Source organism: Molossus molossus, unplaced genomic scaffold, assembly GCF_014108415.1.
Source record: "Molossus molossus isolate mMolMol1 unplaced genomic scaffold, mMolMol1.p scaffold_m16_p_38, whole genome shotgun sequence".
Classification (NCBI taxonomy): domain Eukaryota; kingdom Metazoa; phylum Chordata; class Mammalia; order Chiroptera; family Molossidae; genus Molossus; species Molossus molossus.
In genome coordinates, this window is record NW_023425375.1 from 603061 (window position 1) to 626622 (window position 23562).

The window sequence follows — 23562 nt, forward strand, 5'->3', positions numbered from 1 at the left end:
TTTTATTAGTAGAAAGGGAAGAAGGGAAAAGAGAGTGTTTTCAAAGTGGGAAAACTTGATTGTTCATGGAACTTATTCTCTATAAAGAGGGAAGTGAGAATACTGATTACAATGATAAAGGCAATTACTTTGTATCTTGGTGAGATCCAATAGTTGTTTGAGTAAGAATCTGCATTTTAAGTGAGCATCCCAGGTGAAATGTGATTTATGTGAACTGTGTGGGCCACTCTCAAAGAAGCGCTTACAGTAACTTTGGCTCATAATGGTAGTCTTACAACAAATATCTGTTTTTATTCAAATTTTACTGTATACAAGTGCATAGATGCTTGAGAGAAAAATTAAATTTATATAAGTGTATAGGAAAATATTGGCATCAAGACTTTAGCAATGAATAGATTAATGGTAAAAGGAAATGAGTATAACAATTGCTCTATTACAAATTTAGCTTTTATTTTGTTTTATTATTGTTTTTTGTTGGTGGTGGAGAATTTTTATTGTATACAATAAGAAGAGGCCACCCCATTCCAGCACATGAACAGAACCCCATCCAACCATGCCCAGCCCCCACCCACCCCTGATGGGAAAGCCTACCTGCTGCTTGAAGGAGACCCTATGCCCTCCTGGCTTCCTATGGGGTGGGCAGGGAAGACTGGAGTCCTGCACCTGTAAGGGGAACCAGAGCGGCCAGAACCCCACTACCCCACTCTCACCCCTTGCTTATTACCCCCTCCCCACATACACCACTCCCCACAGCACACTCAGGGACACTGGTCTGGCCTTGCCTTTCTACTTTTCTGGGCTTGGAGCTGAAACACAACTGAGGCCTAGATGTTATCTTTAGTTTGACCAAACCTCTCTCTCTGTGGTCAACAAACCCAAGGCTTTGTTCTTAAGAGTATGCGATGAGGGTCAGAACCTCATTGCTCTGAGGGCTTAATGCTTAAGGGAATGATCATACAAGGGCTTGTACGGGAGTCACATGAAGCTATCTGAGGGTCTACCACATTGTTAGTGACACTCCAGATGAGGAAAGGTTAGGGGAGGGTCTGAACCACATGACCAGTGATATGAAAGGTCAGGGAGTCTAGACTGCATGACCAGTTATATACTAGGGGAGGAAAGGTTAGCCTGGAGGTGAGGTCCTTGTTTTTCCAGTTTTGCCCATTGCTAGGCACCTGGGGCTTTCTGCCCTGCTGACCTTATTTCCAAACCTGGCCTATCGCCCTTACTTTGCTCATGCCCATCTGTCTACTACACTTTGAGGAAATCAGAAGCACCTGAACTACTTTTATTCTTTTAAAGAAAAAAAAAAAACTGTTACTTATGCTGCTCTTATACCAAAGACATCAAATTCAAGGGAAGGAAAGGGCTGCAAAGTGTTTAGTTTATACCTTTTCTGACACCACATTAACTAGTTTCTAAAAGTGAATGGGCAACACAAAGGCTGTGAACTACTTTTTAAAATAAAGATGTTTGGGTGCCATTTCAGACAGGCTGGTTTAGGATCAATAGAGTTGTAACCCATGCATTTGTATTTTTAAAAATATCCAAATAAATGTGAGACACTAAAGGTTGAGAACTACTGCCATATAGTAAATTTAAAGGAAGCCTAGACTCTGAAGTAAGGCAGATCTAAGTTCAGAGTCTAGATCTCTTACAATCTAGCTATATGAACCAAAACTTGACCTATGACCAAGTTACTTAATCTCTCTGAACTTCTGTTTCCTTGCCTATAAAATAGGAATGGTAATACTTTATAAGTTAGTTGGGGGTTTAAAGTGGATAATAGATTGAAAGTGCTCGATATACACTAAGTGATAGCTAGTATTATTCTAGTAGTGTGGAATTGTCCTCACTTTTATCTTGACTTATGAAGAATGAGGTTTTTCTTCCAACAGTTCTTTATGCATCCAAAGAATATTTATGTGGAATTTTCTCCAGCTACTTTAAAAAAAAAAAAACTTACCTTTATTGTTGAATGTATCACTGATATCCCTCTTTATTCCCCCCTTGACCCCTCCTCTCCAATCTCATCCCCCTCCTGCTTTCCCCACATTATTGTCTATGTCTATTGATTATGCATATATACATAAAAGTTCTTTGGTTTATCTCTTTCTGCCCTACCTCTCCCCTTCCCTTTGAGATTCATCAGTCTAACCAATTTGTACCTTCTAATCCCTTCATCTTTTTCACCCAACTCCCCTCCCATCTGGCAACCAACAAAAAGTTCTCTGTATCTGTGAGTCTGTTTCTGTTTTGCTTGCTCATTTTGTTTGTAGATTCAACTGTTGAGAGATATGTATTTATTGTCATTTTATTGTCCATATTATTTTATCACCTTCTTCAAGAAGACCTGTCAACATTTCATACAATACTAGTTTGGTGGTGATGAACTCCTATAGCTTTTTCTTGTCTGGGAAACTCTTTATTTGACCATCGATTCTAAATTACAGCATTGCAGGGTAGAGTAATCTTGGTTGTGTAGGTCCTTGTTTTTCATCACTTTAAATATTTATTGCCACTCCCTCCTGGACTGCAAAGTGTCTTTTGAGAAACTTATGGAACATCTTTATGGGAGCTCTGTTGTAGGTAACTAACTGCTTTTAAGATTCTCTCTTCATCTTTAACCTTTTACATTTTGATGATGATGTGTCTTGGTGTGGACCTCTTTCAGTTCATCTTCTTTGGGACTCTCTGTGCTTCCTGGACTTGTATCTCTGTTTTCTTCACCAAGTTAGGTAAGTTTTTTGTCATTATTTTTTCAAACAGGTTTATAATATCTTGCCCTCTCTCTTCTCCTTCTGGCACTCCCATGATGTGAATGTTGATACACTTGAAGTTTTCTCACAGGCTCCTTATACTATCCTCATTTTTTTTGGATTCTTTTTTCTTTTCGCTGTTCTGATTGGGTGTTTTTTGCTTCCTTACATTCCAAATTGATGGTTTGCTTCTTGGCTTCACCTACTCTACCATTGATTCCCTGTAAATTATTTTTTATTTCAGTTAGTGCATCCTTCATTTCTGACTGGTCCTTTATTATCCTCTTGAGGACCTCACCAAGTTCATTGAGTGTTCTTATAAGCAGTGTTTTGAACTCTGCATCTGTTAGATTGCTTATCTCCATTTTATTTAGTTCTTTGTCTGTATTTTGTTCTGTACTTTCATTTGGGACCTGTTTCTTTTCATTTTGGCTTCCTCCCTGTGTTTGTTTCTATGTATTAGGTAGAGTTGCTATGTCTCCTAGGCTTCTTAGGGTGACCTATTGTTGTAGGTGTCCTATAGATTCCAGTGGCACAGCCTCCCTGATCACCAGCCAGGCCCTCGAGGTGCACCCTTCGTATGGACATTACACCCTTCTGTTGTAATTGAGTCTTGATTGCTGTTGGCACGTCAATGGGAGGTTTTACTCAGGCTGATCAGCTGCAAGAACTGGCTGTGCTAACCACCAGCCTCTAACTACTTTGGATGATCAGCTGTGCAGAGGCCCACCACACAGAGCAAGACTTATTCAGCAGGGCTCTGGTACTCGCTAAGTACATTTCTTTAGTGTGTTACTCGTGGAAGTGGTTGGGTGGTGGTGCTTCATTGTGGTCTGAAGCTCTCCCCTGGGTGTGCTGGCTCTGGGGCAAGGTGAGCCACTGCCTGTATTCTACCTAGGGCCACCAGGCATAAGCTACAAAGCAGTCTGCCGATGGTTGCATTTTGTGCTGGGCTTAGAGGTGCCCAGGCAAAGTCAAGCTCTGAACCAAGGTTGGCTACTTCTAGTGCTAGGCCTGGGGCCACTTAATGAGAGGTATGGGGCTCACTGCTGCTTGTTTGAGAGAATCTAGAAAAATCTGAAGCAAGAGCCAAAACAGTACAATCCTATGGTAAAGCCACTGAAAACATCTTGGGTGGGCCTGGATGTTGGGTGGGGCAGGGCCTCAGGGAATCACAAGGGTTGGGCAAACAGTATAAGCCAAGTTGCTGGAGTCCCAGGTATGGGGGCCCTCTGCCTGCGGTGTAGGGGAAGGGCTCACCAAAGGAACAATGGCCTCCATCAGCAGGTCTGTCCAGAAGAAAGCTGCCTCTCCAGTCCTCGCCTTAATGCCAAACAACTCAGTTTTTCCCCGTAGGTCTCTGGTGTCTTTCAAGTTGCCTCCCCTCTGTGCTGGAGGTCAGAGGGAGGGGGTCCAAGTAAGTCTATGTGCAGACCCTTCAAGAGGAGCTGCCTATGGCTCTAGCAGCCTTAGCTTCCCTCAGCCTCAGTTCTCCACTGGTTTTTCCAGCCAGAAGTGATGGGGACTTCTCTTCCTGGCACTGGAACCCTGTGCTAGGCGCCTGATGTGGGACAGGGATTCCTTGCTCCTCAGGGAGGACCTTCACAGCTGAGGTGTCCCCCCTGATTTTTATCCGCCACATGTGGGTGTGGGACCAGCTGGACTGTGCCTCTGCCCCTCCTACCAGTTTTTTTCTTTATTAATTTTAGAGAGAGGAAGGGAGAGGGATAGAGAGAGATAGAAACATTGATGAGAGAACATTAGCCGCCTCCTGCTAGTCCCTCACCGGGGATCAGGCCCACAACCTGGGCATGTGCCCTGAATGGGAATTGAACCGGGGACCTCTTGGTGTATGGGTCAACACTCAACCACTGAGTCTTATCGGTCAGGCAGAGTCACTATACTTTTTGAAGAGGAGAGTTAACATGATGAAATTAATTGGGGAAACTTATTTTAGTGACTGTATATGAATAAAGTGGGAGGGCCTAGAGGCAGACAGCATCTAGGAGACTGCCAGAACATCTAAATGTGAAAGGTACAACTGTGGAAGTTGAAATAGATGGGCGAAATAAAAAATCACTGTATAGAGCCCTGGCCAGTTTGGCTCAGTGGTTAGAGCGTCGGCCTGCAGTCCGGAGAGACCCGGGTTCGGTTCCCGCTAAGGGCACGTACTTCGGTTGCAGTTTGTCCCCGGCCCTGGTTGGTCGTGCGGGTGGCAGCCACTCGATGTGTCCCTTCACGTCGATGTTTCTCTCTCTCTCTCCCTTCCTCTCTCTCCCTCCCACTCTATCTGTACAAAAAATGGAAAAATATCCTCGGGTGAGGATAAAAAAAAAAAAAAATCACTGTATAGAAAAATATCCAGATTTCCTGATAGAGTGAATATGATTTTAAACATACCTATCCTGGCAAATGGTATTAATTGAGCAAAATCTTAGAAAATGCCGGTATGACAGTTCAATGGAAATTTTCTGTGAGTGCTGTCAAAACATATAAACTCCGCCCTGGCCTGTTTGAGCGTTGGTTTGGCTCAGCAGTTAGAGTGTCAGCCTGTCGTCCAGAGAGACCCGGGTTTGGTTTCCGCTAAGGGCATGTACCTCAGTTGCAGTTTGTTCCAGGCCCTGGTTGGGTTGTGCGCGTGACAGCCACTCCATGTGTACCTTTCACATCGATGTCTCTCTCTCTCTTCCTCTTTCTCCCTCCCGCTCTGTCTGAACAAAAAATGAAAAAATGTCCTTGGGTAAAGAAATTAAAAAAAAAAAAGTTATAAACTCCTTAGTCTAGCTGAATGTGTGCATTCACTTACAGCTTCCTTTGCACCTTTAAAACTATAACAGGAAATGTTGGCTTATCCATGTAGGAAGTATCTCTATAGGAGATGCTTACTGAATTGAATGCTTTTGTTTAGAACTGATTGACCTTTCTAAAACAGAATTTTTTTTACAGCTTGCTCAAATTAGGCAGACTGTAACTATCTGAAAAATCAGTCCTTTTTTTTTTAACAATTGTGCTGAAGGAGAGAAGAAAGAAGGAAGACACCATCAGACAGAATATTGTATTAGTGTAAACTATATAATTAAAAAATTTTTATTGTAATTTGACCGTTGAATTTTATCACTATTCCTTTCCTGCATTATGGTATTAGCTATATGATGCCAAATTTTTTTCAGTCCTTTCTGTTGTGGGATCCAAGAATGTTTGTTTTATAAGATTATAAAGTAGAAGAGTCTAGAATTAGAAACCAGACAGTGTCACTATGTGTTGATGAATTTGGGGAGGGGGTAAATTTTTTAAATTAAAGTGGAAAAAAAATTAAATAATGCCTTTTTCTTGAGATTTTTGAGCATTTTGACTCAGATATTTTATTATAAATGATATAGAATAACCTTGAAAAAAAAATAAGGAAAGCACTGATATTATACAAAGGGGTCGATTTTGACTCACAGGCAGTATTTATTGTTATAAATACACTGAGTGCTTTATAACCCTAACAAATGTAAGTATTAAGTAAGTTTTTAAAATCTTTTAAATTGTTACCAGAAAGGTGACTTGGCCCTTGGTGAGTCTGCCTAGGGCCAGCAAGTAGTGTGTGCGTTCTTGATTTTGTGCAGGGAAATTTCTTTATTTTATTTTCTATTAATTTATTTTTGTTAGAGATGTTTCTCCTTTTTCCCTCATAAATACCCTCCTCCCTACACCCCACTCACGGCATTTTTGTCTTTGTCCATTGATCATGCATATCAGTTCTTTGTTTTATCTCTTCCCTCCCCACTGCCCCCCTCTTCTGAGGTTTGTCGGTGTGAACCCTACTTCTTTTTATGTCTCTGGGTCTATTTTGTTCATCAGCTTATTTTGTTCATTATATTCCACAAAAAAATAAGACCATGTGGTATTTATCTTTCTCTGGTTGGCTTGTTTCACTTAGCATAATACTCTCCAGGTCCCTCCATATCATCTCAAAGTATAAGAGATTTATCTTTCTTTCTTACAGTTACATAGTGTATATGTACCACAGCTTTTTTATCCATTCGTCTACTGATGGACACTTGGGCTGCTTCCAGATCTTAGCTATTGTAAATTGTGGGTGAAGAAGAAGGGATAGGGAATGGTGGGCTCAGTACCTACTCCTTTGTCTCAGGACAGAAACACATCTAGACCAAAACCCACACCGTTGAAACCCCTCAGTTCCCCCTGGCTCCCTGACACTGCCCTGTCACCTCTCAGAGAAGGAGGGGATAAAAATAAATAACATAACATAAACCAAATATAAAAGTCAGCCCCTCTATGCTGTCAGCCACCCCTGGACAAGTTTTTTGTCCAGGATCCAACTGGCCAAGAGTCCTTTTCCATGACACTATCCGACCAAGCCATAGGAGCATAAATTTCTAGCCCTGTACTGTTTTCCCTTGGCTGGGATCACAGCAGAATGAGGCAGACCATCAGACATCAGATTTGCAGGTTGGTTGAGGTCATCTGTAGTGCCCTTGAGGTGGAGGTAGAGTAGGGAAGTCAGCTCTCTCTTTTTTTTCTCTAGGCACACACACCATCTCCCTTCCTATTCTCTGTCCAGTGTTCTGCCAGGGGCTGGAGGTTCCTCCAGAAACACTGCTGGGTGTACTGGTCAGCTCCCTCTGCTACAGAACCCTGCAGGGTGGATTTTTACCACTTATCCACTTCCCCAATTTCAAATTAGGGCCGTCACCTCTGGTGCTGCAGCAAAGAGATCACTCTTTGCCTGGGATGTTGTGGTTTGAGCTTCCAGGATGGATTGAATCTTCACTGCTTCCCACAGCCTGGTACTACATGGGTTCCCCTTCTCTTCTTGTTTTTCTGAATTGGGGATCCCTGTGTAGGGCTTAAACCCCATGCTCCAAGGTGGCCGGACTCCACCATTACAATATCTCTCCCACTTCCCTGCTGTGCACCTTCATGCGTTGGCTCACCCTCTTCACATCTCCTGTCTTTTCTTTGCATTCCCTGTTCACAGTATTTCACATCAGCTTCCAACTGGTTTTTCACATTTCTTGCCTTGTAGCTCAGCCACAAATCCATCAGGTGTTGGGAGCAAGCAGTCCTAGGGTCTGTCTCTTCTACTGTCATGATGTATCCTTAACTCTGCCTTTTAATCAGGAAGTGATCTTCTATATCTGCTGTAAATTACTGTCAGTTTGTTCAGCTATCTCTATCAGTTTCCCTTTCCTATTGTTCTGTCTTAAAGTGAGGTTGTTTTCCCTTTAAAATAAACTCATTGTCATCTTTTCAGATTCTTCGAGCACATTGTTTTTAACTGTCTGTTAGAGGAGATACTAAGGATTGGGTATGATACGTTCGTAATTTTATGTTTTAGTTTGTATAACAGGGCAATGGTAATAATTTTATTATCAGTGAGTTACTTGATGGATTTTATTAAGTATTCTCTCTACAATCAAATGCATTAGTACTCTTCCCACCCATCTCAATGGTTTGGGTAGTGGCTAGTGGTATAAGAGAAGTAGGATATTTTTACAAGGTCTATTGTTTTGACAAATGAATCCATAAATCCATTTGTTTAGCCACAATATTAGAGACTACTATTGATACAGAAAATTGGATTCTGTGGGGTATCCAGATTCCCTGCTACTATGTTAAATCATAAAGAACACCTTGAATTTGGATGAAGACAGTTCTTGCTTATAAACTGTTAACTTAAGAAACATTCAAACCTGTAAAGAATTTTTTTGTGAATTTATTTGAGCCAAACCATCAACAATTGACAGGTAGCAAAATCTTAAGGGATTGAGATAATTTTCCAGAGAATGGCAGTTTTGCACCTTATTTTATACATTATAATCAAAAGAAAAGACATAAGTGAGTTACATGAAATCCATTGGTGATAGATTAGGGAAGCAGGAGAAGCCAGTTGGGAAACCTCTGGAACTGGATAGAAGGTAAAATGATAGCCATATACATCTTTTACATAGGTGGGTATAGGATAGTTAATAGTCAACAATTAACAGGATAAAAATAACAACGAGAGGATTTATAGTCTCTGCTCTGGTGTATCGGTTGTGCCCTGAGTGGTCTGGCAAAAGGGAAGTTATCCTGACATTCCAAAGGTATGTTTCCTAGATGCAAAAGGCAATAGACAGGCTCAATTAAGGTAAAGATTGACTTTTGTCAGGGAAGATTCTAGCCCAGGACATGACTACCTTCCATAAACTACTTTTAGTTAAAAATTTTAATTTTAGAGCATCCTTTGTTGTTATTTTAGGTCTCTGAGTTTGCAGGGCCACCATACAGGCCTTCCCTAAGCTTGTCAGGTTAGCAAGTGGCCCCTTTTTGTCCACACATCCCCCTTTTGGTCATAATTCAATCCAAAGGATGCATTGATAACCAACTTTTTGGTTGGGTAATGGGTCCGATGGTCCTTGGAAGGCTTATTCCTAAGAAGTCGTAATGTTAGCATTTGTCCTGCTGAACATTGTACCACTGGGGATGGGGCAAGACAGTAACCTTGGAAAGTTTTAATTTCAGACCATCCTTTGTGGTTATTTTAGGTCTCTGCATTTGCAAGGCCACCACGCAGGCCTTCTCTGAGCTTATCAGGTTAGCATGTGGCCCCTTTTGATTCACACTACAGATTACATCTTGGCCCTTTGGCCCTGATCAGCTTAAGTTAAAACTCTGCTTACTACCCTGGCCAGTTTGACTCGGCAGTTAGAGCATCGGTCTGCAGTTCAGAGAGACCCGGGTTCGGTTCCTGCTAAGGGCGCGTACCTCGGTTGCAGTTTGTCCCCGGCCCTGGTTGGTTGTGCAGGTGGCAGCCACTCGATGTGTCCCCTTCACATCAATGTTTCTCTCTCTCTCTCTCCCTCCCACTCTATCTGAACCAAAAAATGGAAAAATGTTCTCCGGTGAGGATAAAACAAAAAAAATCTCTGATTGGTATTTCAGGCTTCTTAGGGTATATTCCCAGAAGTGGGATCACTGGGTCAAATGGAAGTTCAATTTTTAATTTTTTGAGGTAACACCATATTGTTTTCCATAGTGGCTGCACCTGTCTGCATTCCCACCAGCAGTGTACTAGAGTCCCCTTTTCTCCACACCCTCGCCAACACTAGTTGTTTGATGATTTCTTGATGGCGGCCATTCTGACAGGTGTGAGGTGATACCTCATTGTTTTAATTTGCATCTCTCTGATGATTAGTGATGTTGAGCAATCTTCATATGTCTCTTAACCATTTGTATGTCCTGTTTGGAGAGGTGTCTATTTAGTTCCTCTGCCCATTTTTTAATTGGGTTCTTTGTCTTTCTTTTGTTGAGTTGTATGAGCACTCTCTCTATATATATGTTGGAAATTAACCCCTTATCTGATATATCATTGGCAATTATGCTCTCCCATACAGTGGGTTGCCTTTCCATTTTGATGATTGTGTCTTTTGCTGTGCAGAAGCTTTTGAGTTTGATGTAGTCCCATGTGTTCATTTTCTCCTTTGTTTCTGTTGCCTTAGGTGATGTGTCAGTGAAAATTCTGCTGCGTATGATATCTGAAATTTTGTTGCCTACAGTTTCTTCTCGGATTTTTATGGATTCATGAGTCACATTTAAGTCTTTGATCCATTTTGAGTTTATTCTTGTGTATGGTGTAAGTTGATGGTCTAGTTTCATTTTTTTGCATGTACCTGTCCAATTTTCCCAACACCATTTATTAAAGAGGCTGTCCTTACTCCACTGTATGCTCTTGCCACCTTTGTCAAATATTCATTGAGCATTATTATTCTTTATATTAATTAATTGGGTCTATTTCTGGGTTATCTGGTCTATATGCCTGTTCTTGTGCCAGTACCTGGCTATTTTGATTACAGTGGCTTTGTAGTATAACCTGAAATCTGATAATGTGATCCTTCCTACTTTGTTCTTCTTTTTCAAGATTGCTGTGGCTATTCGAGGTCTTTTTCGGTTCCATATGAACTTTTGAAGTATTTGTTCTAGTTCTGTGAAGTATGTCATTGGTATTTTGATGGTGATTACATTGAATCTATAGATTGCTTTGGGTAGTATGGACATTTTAATGATGGTAATTCTTCCAATCCATGAACAAGGTATGTGCTTCCACTTTTTTATATCTTCCTCTATTTCTTTTTTCAATGACCTGTAGTTTTCTGCAAATAGGTCCTTTATTTCTTTGGTTAAGTTTAGTCCTAGGCATCTTAATTTTTTTGCTGCAATGGTAAATGGGATTTTTTTTCTTAGTTTCTCTTTCTGTGAGTTCATCATTGGTGTATAAGAATGCCATCGATTTCTTGACATTAATTTTGTATCCTGCTACTTTGCCAAATTCGTTCTGAGAAAACCTCAGCATACAGCTTACCAATTCCAAAGAAATAACCCAGAGGACTGGCTGTGAAAGATATGGGTTTATTAGGACTTAAGTGCACACTGGAAATGCCCTGCTAGTGAAGTCTCTGCAACACAGGCTTTCTCAGTACAAGGTTATATAGAATATACAAAACAAAATAAACAGGGCATGCAGGAGTGGACGTACTCACATGCAAACTGTCTGAGATCTAAATGCAAGCTATTTACGATCTGGCTCACATTCAAGAAGTTTCTGTTTGGCCATTTCTTGCCTGAGGAGCTGGCCAGGCTTCCAAGTTCCCACAGCACTCCTACAGATGGCCTTCGTTATATTCCCACAAGGTGAGAGGGAATGTAGGAACTTGGGAAGGGGCCCATGTTCTCTCATACCACACAACACCATATGTAGTTATTACAATATTATTGACTATATTTCCTGTGCTGTACTTTACACTGCTGTATTTTGTAACTCCCAATTTGCACTTCTTAATCCCTTCATCTTTTTCAACCATTCCCTTAAGCCCACTCCCATCTAGTAAACATCAATCTGTGTTCTGTATCAATGAGTTTGTTTCTTTTTTGTTTGTTTTTTTATTTTGTTTTTTAGATTCTTCATATAAGTGAAATCTTACAGTATTTTTCTTTCTCTGACTATGTTTCCTTACATAATAACCTGCATGTCCATCCATGTTGCCACAAATGGTAAAATTTTATTCTGTTTTGTATGATTGAGTAATATTCCATTGTATACGTGTACAAAATCTTTTTTATTTGATCGTCTGTTGATGGACACTTAGATTGCTACCATATCTTGACTACTGTAAATAATGCTGCAATGAACATAGGGGTGCATATATTTTTTGGATTTCTTTGGATAGATATCCAGAAGTGGAATTGCTGAGTCATGAGGTAGTTTCATTTTAAATTTTTTGAGGACCCTCCATACTGTTTTCCACAGTGGCTCTTCTATTTGCAATTCCACCAACAGTACCCACGGGCTCCCTTTTCTTCACATTCTCACAAAAAATTGTTGTTTGTTGATTTACTTATGATAGGATTCGGAAAGGTGTGAGGTCGTATCTCATTGTGGTTTTAATTTGCATTTCTCTGATGATCAGTGACATTGTGCATCTTTTTATATGTCTTTTGGCCATCTGTATGTGTCTTTGGAGAAATGTCTTCAGGTTTTCTGCCCATTCTTTAAGTGACTTGTTTTTTTTCTTTAATGTTAAATTGCATGACTTTTTTTTTATTAATTTTGGATTTTTTAACCCCTTAGCCAATGTGTCATTGGGGAATATCTTCTAATTTATAGGTTGTGTTTTTGTTTGGTTGCCTTTGTCATGCAAAAGCTTTTTAGTTTGATAGAGTCCTATTTATTTCTTTCTTTCTCTTGTTTCCCCAGGACCCAGGCCAAGTAGATATACCAGAAAAAAAATGGTACTAAGCATTTTCAAAGAGTTTACTGCTTCTTCTAGGAGTTTTATGGTTTGTGGTTTTACATTTAAGTGTTTAATCCATTTTTAGTTTATTTTTGTTTAAGGTGTAAGAAAATGGTGTAGTTTCACTTATTTGCATTATTTGCATTTATTTGATCAGTTTTTCCAACACCATTTTTTGTCTTTATTTTATTTACTTGCCTACATTATCATAGATTAATTAACCATGTAGGCATCGGTTTATTTCTGGGCTCTCTGTTCTGTTCCATTGATCTATGTGTTTGTTTTTATGCCAGTACTGTGCTGTTTTGATTCCTATAGCCTTGTAGTATAGTCTGATATCAGGTGCCATGATACCTCCATCTTTATCTTTCTTTCTCAAGATTGCTGTTCTTATTAACATTTTAATTTTTCATTTTGCTTATACTGTTTATCATGTTAATTGATTTGCAGATATTGAATAAACCTTGCATCCCAGGAATAAATCCCACTTTGTCAAGATATATAATTTTTTGAATATATTCCTGAGTTCAGTTTGCCAATATTTAGTTGAGAAGTTTTGCATCTATGTTAGTCAGATATATTGGCCCATAATTTTCTTTGTAATGTTTTTGGTTTTGGAATTAGGGTAATGTTGACCTTGTAAAATGATCTTGGGAGCCTCCCCTTCTCTTGAATGTTTGGCTGTTTTGAGGATAGATGTTCTTATTTAAATGTTTGGTAAAATTCTACTGTATAGCCAGCCATCTGGTTCAGGACTTAGGTTTGTTGGGAGTTTATTTTGGTTTTTTTAATTATTTTCTTTTGATAATCCTCACCTGAGGATATTTTTTCATTAATTTTTAGATAGAGTGGAAAGTGTTGGGGGAGTAACATTGATATGAGAAAGACACATCAATTGCTTGCCTCTCGCACGACCCTGACTGGGGCCACGGATTGAACCTGCAACCCACGGACGTGACCTTGACCAGGAATTGAACCCATGACTCTTCGGTCCAAGGGCCAATGCTCTAACTGCTGAGCCAACCATCCAGGGCTGTTGCGAGTTTTTTGATTACTGATAGCCTTGCTGGGTAGAGTAGTATTGTCTGTAGGTCCTTGCTTTTCATCACTTTGAATATTTCATACTAATTCCTTATGACCAGCAAAGTTTCTGTAGAATATTTGTAATATATACATTTTCATTTAACATTTTATTATTTTATTAGTCTTTATTGGGTTTATGTGCATTGTTTTAAGCAATACTGGGATTATTCTGTATCTAGGTTTTATTCTTTCTAAACCTAGTTAAGTTTTATGAAGATTTTTCAATGTCATTAAGTAACAGTCTCAGTTTCAATAACTATATAATATTCCGTCATAGTGCTATACACTCTTAATTTACTAATCCCCTATATGGGATATTTAGGTTGTCTATCCTTCTCTCTCATAAATAACACTGTACTGAACATCCTGTAGAAAATTATTTGTGCATACAGATTAATCATTCAGTATAGCATTGCCTTTTTTTAATAAAAGTCATGTAAATTTTTAATGTACTTTGTTTTTATGTTTGTTTCTCTGTATGTTTTGGGACTGCTTTATGTAAGCCTTTACACCCTTGAGAAACTTGCACTTTTTTTGTACTCTACTTAGCAGTGTGTAAAATACCCTACAGCCTAACCTACAGCTTTCCCCCCCAATTTTCAGCATTTTATACATGATTTAGTGGTTTTTCAGTGTTGTTTTAGTTTGAATTTTAGTTAATTTAGTGAGGTAGTATATTGACAACATCATAATTATTTTTGCTGATACTTCTCAAGAAAATTTCTTACATACTTACAAACTCAAGTTATACATTAAGAAGTGTTCCCTATTCAAGTAACATATTTTAGTTGGTAATAAGCAACAGAATCGCAACTTTATAAAAGCATTACATTTCTTTTCCTACCTTGAAGTTTCTGAGTAAAAGTTTTAATATTTGAATGAAACAAATCTCAATCCATATTACATTTTTGTTAGTCACCTCTCTAACACCAAATTTTTCTTTGTCATATGTTACCATATTTTTCATGAAAAATGTCAACTGTCTTTTTTTTTAACTAAAGAGTAGTACTTTTACTCTTTTTCTACCAGTTAATCTTGACCATCTTCCCCTCCTCCCTCACACACACACCTTTGGAAAAATAAAAGTCTTAATTATATTTTGCTTTTGTTATGTTTCTCTTATAGTTGGTAACATCTGTAAATTTGTTTATTTTTGTTTATTATTGTTTATTTATTTTTGTGTGGAAGAGGGAGGAAATGTTAATGTCTACCTTCTGTTCTCGATATATGTTAAAAATTGCACATAAGTAAATAAATTGACAATGATAATAACATTATATAAGATATTACTTTTTTTTTAATCCTCATCCGAGGACATTTTTGCATTTATCTTCAGATAGAGCGGGAGGGAGAGAGGGTAGAAATGAGAGAGGGAAACATCAATGTGAGAGAGAGACACTGAGTGGTCGCCACCTACATTATCCAAATCCCGGGGACAGACTGCAACCGAGGATCGTGCCCTTAGTGGTAACGGAACTCGGGTCTTTCTGGTCCGAGGGCCAACGCTAACCACCGAGCAAAATCGGCTAGGGCAAGGTATTACTTTTTAAATTAATTTTAGTATATAAAGTTAAAGTAGCTCCACTGAATTCAGTCTTAACTTGTTAAAGAAGGTGTTCTAAAGATAAAGAGTTATTTTAAGTGCTATGTATTATTTTACTTAGAGTATTATTTTCTATGGTAGTGATGTCTTGAAAGTCATTTTAGGTTTTACAGTATCTCGATCAAAAAGAGGTTTTACTCCTTTTCCAGTCTTGAGTGCAGCCTCCTCGGGTATATCAATATCGATGAAACTCTAGCATGGACAGTCCTATAATTAGGCTTGCATTAATGGCAGCTCTATACCCTGCTGGGAATTAGGTTTGGGGAATCAGGTTCATTTTCATTTGATTATCTGTTGCCCACCAGATGAATCAGGGTCATACATATAGAAATAGTTTTACATTGATTTGCTTTTATAATAGTAATCACTATAAAATAAATAACGAAAGGGTATACTTTCTGCACAATAGCAGTGAAATTCAATCTTTCTTATGATAATTCAGGTTATTGAAAAATTTCTGGGTCATCAACCTGTCATTTGCTAAATCATCTCACTTCTATGCCTTCCCTTCTTACTCCCTCTGCACTAGCCCAGTTAGGGCCTTATTACGTTTCACCTGTACTACTGGAGCTGCCGTCTTACCTCCCTACTTCCAGTCATTTTGCATATTGTAGTTGATGTTAAACAGTAAAGATATATTAATCCTAATCTAAAATACAGACATGTTTATATCATTCTTCTGCCTAAAATGTGCATTTCATTGGCCATACTCATAGGCCTGTCTGGCATTCAGCAATTACGTGATTTAATCCTAACTTAACATTGCAGCATTATTTCCTACCTCACTGAGTCTCACTGTTTATATGCTTTCCTACCTTCATACATTTTTTAAAATAGCCCAGAATGCCCTACTCTTTTTCTCCATATCATTCCCAGAAATAACCCTCATTCATTTGAAAGAGGGAGATGAAGAGCTATCCACCTAAGTCCCATTAAGCCCAGGGACTAAATGCAGTCTATACTGTGCAAAAATGGTGCAGACATGAAAAAAACCTGTAGCCTTTCTGGTGTCATGAACCAGAAAAGAGAAAATAGGAATGCTGAAGATACTAGGATATAGCCAGATAGGAGATCACCATATTTTTGTCTGCCTATATTTCTGACCAACTTTTGAACCATACATGCCCAGAATAGACTCAGACCAGCCCAACTAAAAACAGAAAATCTGTTGCACAAGAAAAAAGGTTTAGAGATACTAGCCAGAAACTATCTACTAAAACAAAAGAAATTATATTTACTAATGAAAAATAATAGAATCCAGAATCTCCACAACTCAAATACAATCCAAAACTATTGATATACAAAGAACCAAGAAGATGGAACACATTCTTCGAGTGAAAGGAAATCTATTGATTCCAACTTCAAGATGAATCAGGTGTCAGAATTAACATATGTGGGTTTTAAAACAGCTATTATAACTATTGCCAATGAAGTAAAACAAAATGCGTTTCAGCGCATAAACATCTCAGCAGACAAATTGAAAGTCTTGGTGGATATATAGAAACAATCAAAAGACCAAGTAGAAGCTCTAGAACTGAAAAATACTATTTATGAAATGCAAAATTTACTGGATGGACATTTAACAGCTGAGCGGACATAACAGAGGAAAGGGTGATTGATCTCAAACAAATTAATATTATCTAAGATGAAAACAGAAAGAAGAAAGATTAGATGGTAAATGAACAAGCCCTCAAAATTCTGTTAGATGGTATTTAATATTTGATTTCTCATCAGAAACCATTGTGAACAAAAGAGTGTAGTATATCATCTTTAAAGTGGTCAAGAGAGGGAAATGCCTACATTAGACAAGAAGAAAGGTCTCATATAGGTTATCTGATTGACAAGCTGATTCTAAATTTTATATTGAAATTCAGTGGGACTCGAAGTGCCAAAAAACATTGGGGGGAAAAAAGACACTATTTGATTTCAACATTTATTACAGTTGGCCCTCATTTATCATGGTTAATCAGTTCCAGACTCTACCACGATAAATGAGTTTCAGCGAAGTAGGGTTCTCTATTTATGTAGAGTCGTCCCTCGCCACTTCATGCCTCGACTTTCGCGGCTTCACTCTATCGCGGTTTTTCCAAATATAGTATAGTATTGCAAAAAAAACGCGATACAGTGAAGCCCCGAAAGTCAAAGCATGAAGTGGTAAGGGACGACTGTATAGCCTACAGTAATCAAAACAGTATGATAAAGTATAAAGAGAAACAAACAGATCAATGGAAAAGATAGCCTGATACTGACAAAAGGAATGAACACATAGGTCAATAAACACACAGAGAATACAGAAATAGATCCACATATATATAATATACATATATTTTTTTATAAAGGTTCCCGTTTAATTCAATGGAGAAGAGTAGTCTCTTCTGCAAACAGTGTCAAAACAAGTGGGCATCTCTATGGGCTAAAAGGAACCTTAATCTTTACCTCAAAGTATATATAAAATTGACAAAAAAAAAAACAAACACCCAAAACTCTAGCCCTGGCTGGGTGGCTCAGTTGTTTGGAGCGTTGTTCCATACATGAAAAGGTTGCTGGTTTGATTTCTTGTTGTCAGGACAGATACCTAGGTTGTGGCTTTGATCCCCTGTAGGGGCAGGTACAGTAGGCAATCAATGGATATTTCTCTCTCCCTTCGGTGTTTCTCTCCCTCTCCCTTCCTCTTTCTCCAAAATCAATTTAAAAAAACATATTAAAGAAAGTTCTCTGGTATAAAAGGAACCTTTTTCTGAAGGATAAAGAAATAACCTAAGGATAAACAATGCAGAGTCTTGACTTTATACTGGTGTATAACCTGGGTTTTAAACAAATTACACACATATTACTTTTTCCCTTTGAGAGCTTTGAAATCTAAAAGAACTTCAACCTATCAATATATGAGAACAAACTATTGACTTCTACATTGATATATTACCAATAATTTTAGTGATAGATTTTTAATGCATATTTCTTATGTGTATAGAAACTCTGAGTTACATTATATTGCCTTAGTGTAGAATAAGAAGTAGTTAACAAATAGGAATAAAAAGTAGTTAACAAATAGCTCACTTTTTTATTACTTACTCAGTGGCACTCAGAACTTATGCTTTTGATGTCTTTAACAACCATGAGTTGCTATTGATAAACTCCATTTTACAGATAAGGAAACTAAAGTTCAGAAACTGGATTCAGAAACCCAGTTAACATAATTAACTGGGCCAAGGACACATAGATAGGGTAAATGTCAGAGCTGAGATTGAGCCCAGTATATTAGCTTCTGTTGCTTCTGTAAGAAATTATAACAGACTTAGTGATACAAAACAACACAAATTTATTATCTTACAGTTCTGGAGGTCAGAAGTGTGAATTGTTCTCTGTGGGCTGGAGTCAAGTTTTTGGCAGGACTGCATTCCTTCTGAAGAATCTTCTTTTGCTTGCCCTTTTCAACTTCTAGAGGCTGCCACATTCCTTTCCTTATGGTCCATTTCCATCATCAAAACCAACAATGGGTGATCAAGTCTTTCTCTGTCACATCTCTCAGACTCTTGACTCCAACCTCACTCCTTTGCTTTTAAGGACCCTTGCTAATACATTGGGCTCATCCAGATAATCTCTTATCAAAATCTGTTTTGTTTGGGGGCAGATTATGCTCTGAGATTGAGTTTGTTTTTGCCAGCAATTTATTTGACTCGGGTTCACAGCAGGAATTTAACAAGCCAGTACCATAGATAATGTCTCTTACTAAGCCAATAAAGAAATAACATACTCCAATGCAATGATAGATTAATTACACTATTGTTCCAGGTAAGGGGAAATGAAAATAATAAAGTCCAAATTTAGTTTAAGGTGAACTTTTTACAAATTGATATTGGGAGAGATGGTTTAACCAACATCGAGCCAACTTTCAGCTGTCAGCACAGAAACAAATGTCCCTTGTGGCTTAGGAATGCTGGTGTTGGGTGTTGGTGAGCAAGATGGTCTCCTGGGGGGCTTTGACAGCTTTTGCCACTACCTGTAAAAGAGTTGCCTTTACTACAGCAGGGCTAATGCTCCAAAGATCTTCAGAGAGCTTTTTTAGTCAACAGAGTCACCCTTCCCAGATTGAAACTCTTGATTTCACAGACTCTCAGTAGTCTAAATGTCCCTTTGCTGTAAATGCTTCTCCATATGTTCTTATGAATAAGCCCACAGCAGGGCCATTTAACAGCTAAGCTACTTAGTGCTTATCAATGACAACAGATGAGATAATGACATCATGACACACTTTCATTCTTACATCAAAACTTCTAAAAACAACTTTTTGTTTGTCTTTGCCATAAACAAGTAGATTAAAGGAACTTCACGTAAATCATAAACAAGTGAATTTGAAGTCATATTAAAACAATACCCAATAAGATTCTAATTTAATCACATCTGCAAAGTTCCTTTTGCTATATATAAAGTAACATTTTCACAGGTTCTGAGCATTAGGATATGGACATCTTTGCATCTCATAGAAAGGAGGACTAGTTAACTGTCAACACATTGAAGAGAGAGAATAAATACTGAAGCAGAGGTGTGTCTGGGACTTTGCCAGAGTATTATGTAATTACTTAGCTGGTGGGGGTGGAGTGGTCTTTTAAGTGCCAGTACAGAAAGTTTTCTACTGGAATTACTTCCATAACATTTCTATCAGTATTAGGCATTTGATGCTAATGTATATAATTTGCTTTTATGTCTCCAAATAATAAAACTTGAATTCAAACCATATTAGACTTAAGCAATGCCCTTGCCATCTGTTAGCTTGTTTGATAGTTTATTTATTTATTTATTTATTTTTAAAAACATCTCTCTCTAAACCTTAAAGAAATAAGCTAAAGATAAAATAGATGCTTAATTGGGTCTTTGAATATCTCTTTTTGCTAGTGTTTTCTCATTGGTTGAGGGTCTATGGAAATCTTGAACTTATATGTCACAAATGAATTTTTATTTTACATTAAAAATAGAGATCAATGGGTTATCTCAGAATAGAATTTTGTTAGGTCTGGTTTCAATTTATTTTCTTTCTGTAGAACTTTTTATAAATTTATATTCTGTTTTTCTATTATGCCAGTGAATAAATAGTTGAATCTGTACTAAAAGTTTAGCTGCTAGTCTGTAGACACTTAACTCTTTTCTTATTTCAAAAATAGAAGCAATAGAGAGAAGATAGTCCTTCAAAAATGAATTTTAACAAAAGGAATCCTTTATAGAACATGTTTTATAGCTGCTATATGAAATGGTAAAGAACATATATTATTTAATAATTGCTCATACTTGTTTTTTTAAGGCTATTACTTCAGTTTTTCATTAATACATTAGTTCTCATAGTTATTATATGTTTCTATCTTACTAAAACCAAGTATTTTTATACATGTCACATAGTAGACTTTAACTGTTCCATAATTTATCATTTTTGGTTGTTTTATTTGGTTTCCGTTGTTCTAAACAGCAGTTTGACTTTTGAGTCATTTTCCTAGCTTTATTCCTTGGGCAAGAAGGACATTGTCTTTCCTCTATACTACCTTGCCTAGAATTCATCGATCTAGTTAATGTAAGTAATTCAATGAAGAATTGAAAGGAAGGATGGACACTATAGTTAACAATGTCTAATAATATTCACCCTTAGAAGAAACTACTGACCTGGCCAATGTACGTCCCGTGGAAACAATACTAGAAATTAGGGTGTCATTTTCCCAGAGCTACTTGGTGGCTGTAGCCAAGGGAGTGGCCAAGTATAGAGTGTAGTGGGATGTGCTGAGATGAGAAACTAGTGTTGTGGCAGAAATTCGGTCAGCTGTAAAAGACAGACTGCAAGCCCTTGGAGCATTAGAAAAATGACTGTTTAATGCTCATTGGTGCTGGCCCAGCAGAGTCACCTCCAAAGTCTGAGCCCCATGCCCAGGTTCCAGCCACCTTTTTTTTTTTTTTTTTTTTTTTGTTCAGATAGAGTGGGAGGGACAGAGAGAGAGAGAGACATCGACGTGAAAGGGACATGTCGAGTGGCCGCCACCCACACAACCCAAACAGGGCCGGGGACAAACTGCAACCAAGGTACGTGCCCTTAGCGGGAACCGAACCCGGGTCTCTCTGGACCGCAGGCCGATGCTCTAACCACTGAGCCAATCTGGCCAGGGCTCCAGCCACCTTTTATACATGATAAGGTTCCGGGTATTTGGGGCCTTTCTAGTTCTATAGTTTAGGTAGGGTCTCTGCACTGAGAGCTAAGAGGTTTGTCTCCACTGAGAGCTAAGAGGATTGTCTGCACCTGGCTTACCTTCTCAAGAGAAGTGTTTTAACACAGCAAAGAGAGCATGTGGAATATAGAAAGAGCATGTTTAATAGAATTGAGTGGGACTTTGTAGTGAGTCAGGACTGGGTACATATCTCAGCTTACTGCTTAAAAGCTGAATGGCATTGGTCAAGGACCTTAATCTATTCAATCCCTCACTTACTATTTTATGAAAATGATAATTGCTGCCTCTGAAGGTTATTGTGTGAATTCGAGATACAACATACATAGTAGTAGTAGTTAGTAGCCCAGTAAATAGGAGCTATAAGGATAAAAAAAAAATGCATTACACTTGTAGGCAGATGAATAGCAGAGTCTGCTTAGTGTTGGAATTTTCATACCAATTCTGTTTAAAGTTTCAGGGTAACAACTATACTCAGAGGCTTGCCCCTTATTTCAGAGTAGCACAAAGCCATTTTCAGCCCTACCTGGTCCCAGGTTTACAGTGAGCCTGGAGCTGAGGAGGAGCACTGCGAGAGTTCTGAAAGGAAAATTGAAAACATAACTGGAGCCCTGGCCGGTTTGGCTCAGCGGTTGGAGCGCCGGCCTGCGGTACAGAGAGACCCGGGTTCGGTTCCCGCTAAGGGCACGTGCCTCGGTTGCAGTTTGTCCCCGGCCCTGGTTGGTCGTGCGGGTGGCAGCCACTCGATGTGTCCCTTCACATCGATGTTTCTCTCTCTCTCTCTTCCTCTCTCACCCTCCCGCTCTATCTGAACAAAAAATGGAAAAATGTCCTCGGGTGAGGATTAAAAAAAAAAAAGAAAACATAACTGGAAATGGAAAACAGTGCTCTCTTTTATTCCTGCACACTCTGCTCTAGCAACCATGGCACTACCCCAGGCTCCTTGTTACGGACCCCTGTGGTTGAAGGGAGAACTCCCCTCTGCCTAGTCAGTCAGTCAAACAGTACCCTTTTGGAAAACAAAATCCCATTTAAAATCCAAAAACAAAAAAAATTACATGCTTTGTTTTCTTTTTATAAACTCAAATTCTTTTACTGTTACACTAAATTTGCTGTGGAAGTTTTCCATGCTTGTAGCAGTCTTCTAGTTAGAGCTACCTGTAAAATAAAAATGGGCGCTATGCTCTTTTTCATGTAGTTTCATATTAAGCTCTTCATATCCTTTATGTTAAAGAAACATTTTGTTTTTTGTCTTTTTGCCTGTATTTGTGGGGTGTTGACCAACTGTGCTCTTCATAATTTAACAATAGATTATTTTTCATAATAGTCCGAAAGTTGTCTTAGTCTACTTAGGTTGGTATAAATCACTGTTTTCTCTCTAGAAGAACATTTTTGTATGGTAACTACTCTAGCAAAATATCCTTTTTCTTTTTGTTTTTATTAATTTATTTTTGTTACAGATGTTTCTCTTTTTCTCTCCATTGACAGCCTCCTCTTGATCCCGCCCTCCACCCAATAGCATTGTTGTCTATGTCCATTGGTTATGCATATATGCATATAAGTTCTTTGGTTTATCTCTTCCCAACCCCCCCCCCAAAATATTCTTTATTTAAGAGAAAATAAAGTAGAACCAAAGATTTGAAAAATAATAGAAATCTCCCGCAAATTATTAAACCAACATAATAGAAATGTTCAAGAAAAATTTGAATCATTGCACAGAGCCCTCTTGATGAAAATGTTCATGTTATTTTTGACTTTTAATTATGTCCAAATTAATTAAAATGTACATGAATAATTAATTCCACCTCAGGGAAAGGAATCAAATTTATATATTTTTTCTTTATTGATTATTAGAGATAGAGGAAGGGGGATAGAGAGAGAGAGAGATAGAAACATTAGTGAGAGAGAACATTGATTGGCTGCCTCCAGCATGCCCCTCGCTGGGGATTTGGCCCACAACCTGGGCATGTGTCCTGACTGGGAATCAAACTGACGACCTCCTAGTGCATGGTCAATGCTCAACCACTGAGACACACAAGGCAGGGTTTTTTTTTTCTTTCTTTCTTTCCATAATATGTTTTTATTGATTTTTTTTTTTTTTTTTCGAGAGCGAGGAAGGCAGAGAAAGATAGAAACAT

General features: G+C 38.4%; 1 protein-coding gene and 1 non-coding gene across 3 annotated transcripts in view; one reads left to right on the forward strand and one right to left on the reverse strand.

Annotated features, from left to right (window-relative positions):
* Positions 1-23562, forward strand: part of PEAK1 (pseudopodium enriched atypical kinase 1) — a 273801-nt gene that overhangs the window by 131058 nt on the left and 119181 nt on the right. The window lies entirely within an intron of this gene.
* Positions 1313-1446, reverse strand: LOC118643460. Its single transcript, XR_004961996.1, has one exon. It is a non-coding gene; the product is annotated as a small nucleolar RNA SNORA13 (small nucleolar RNA).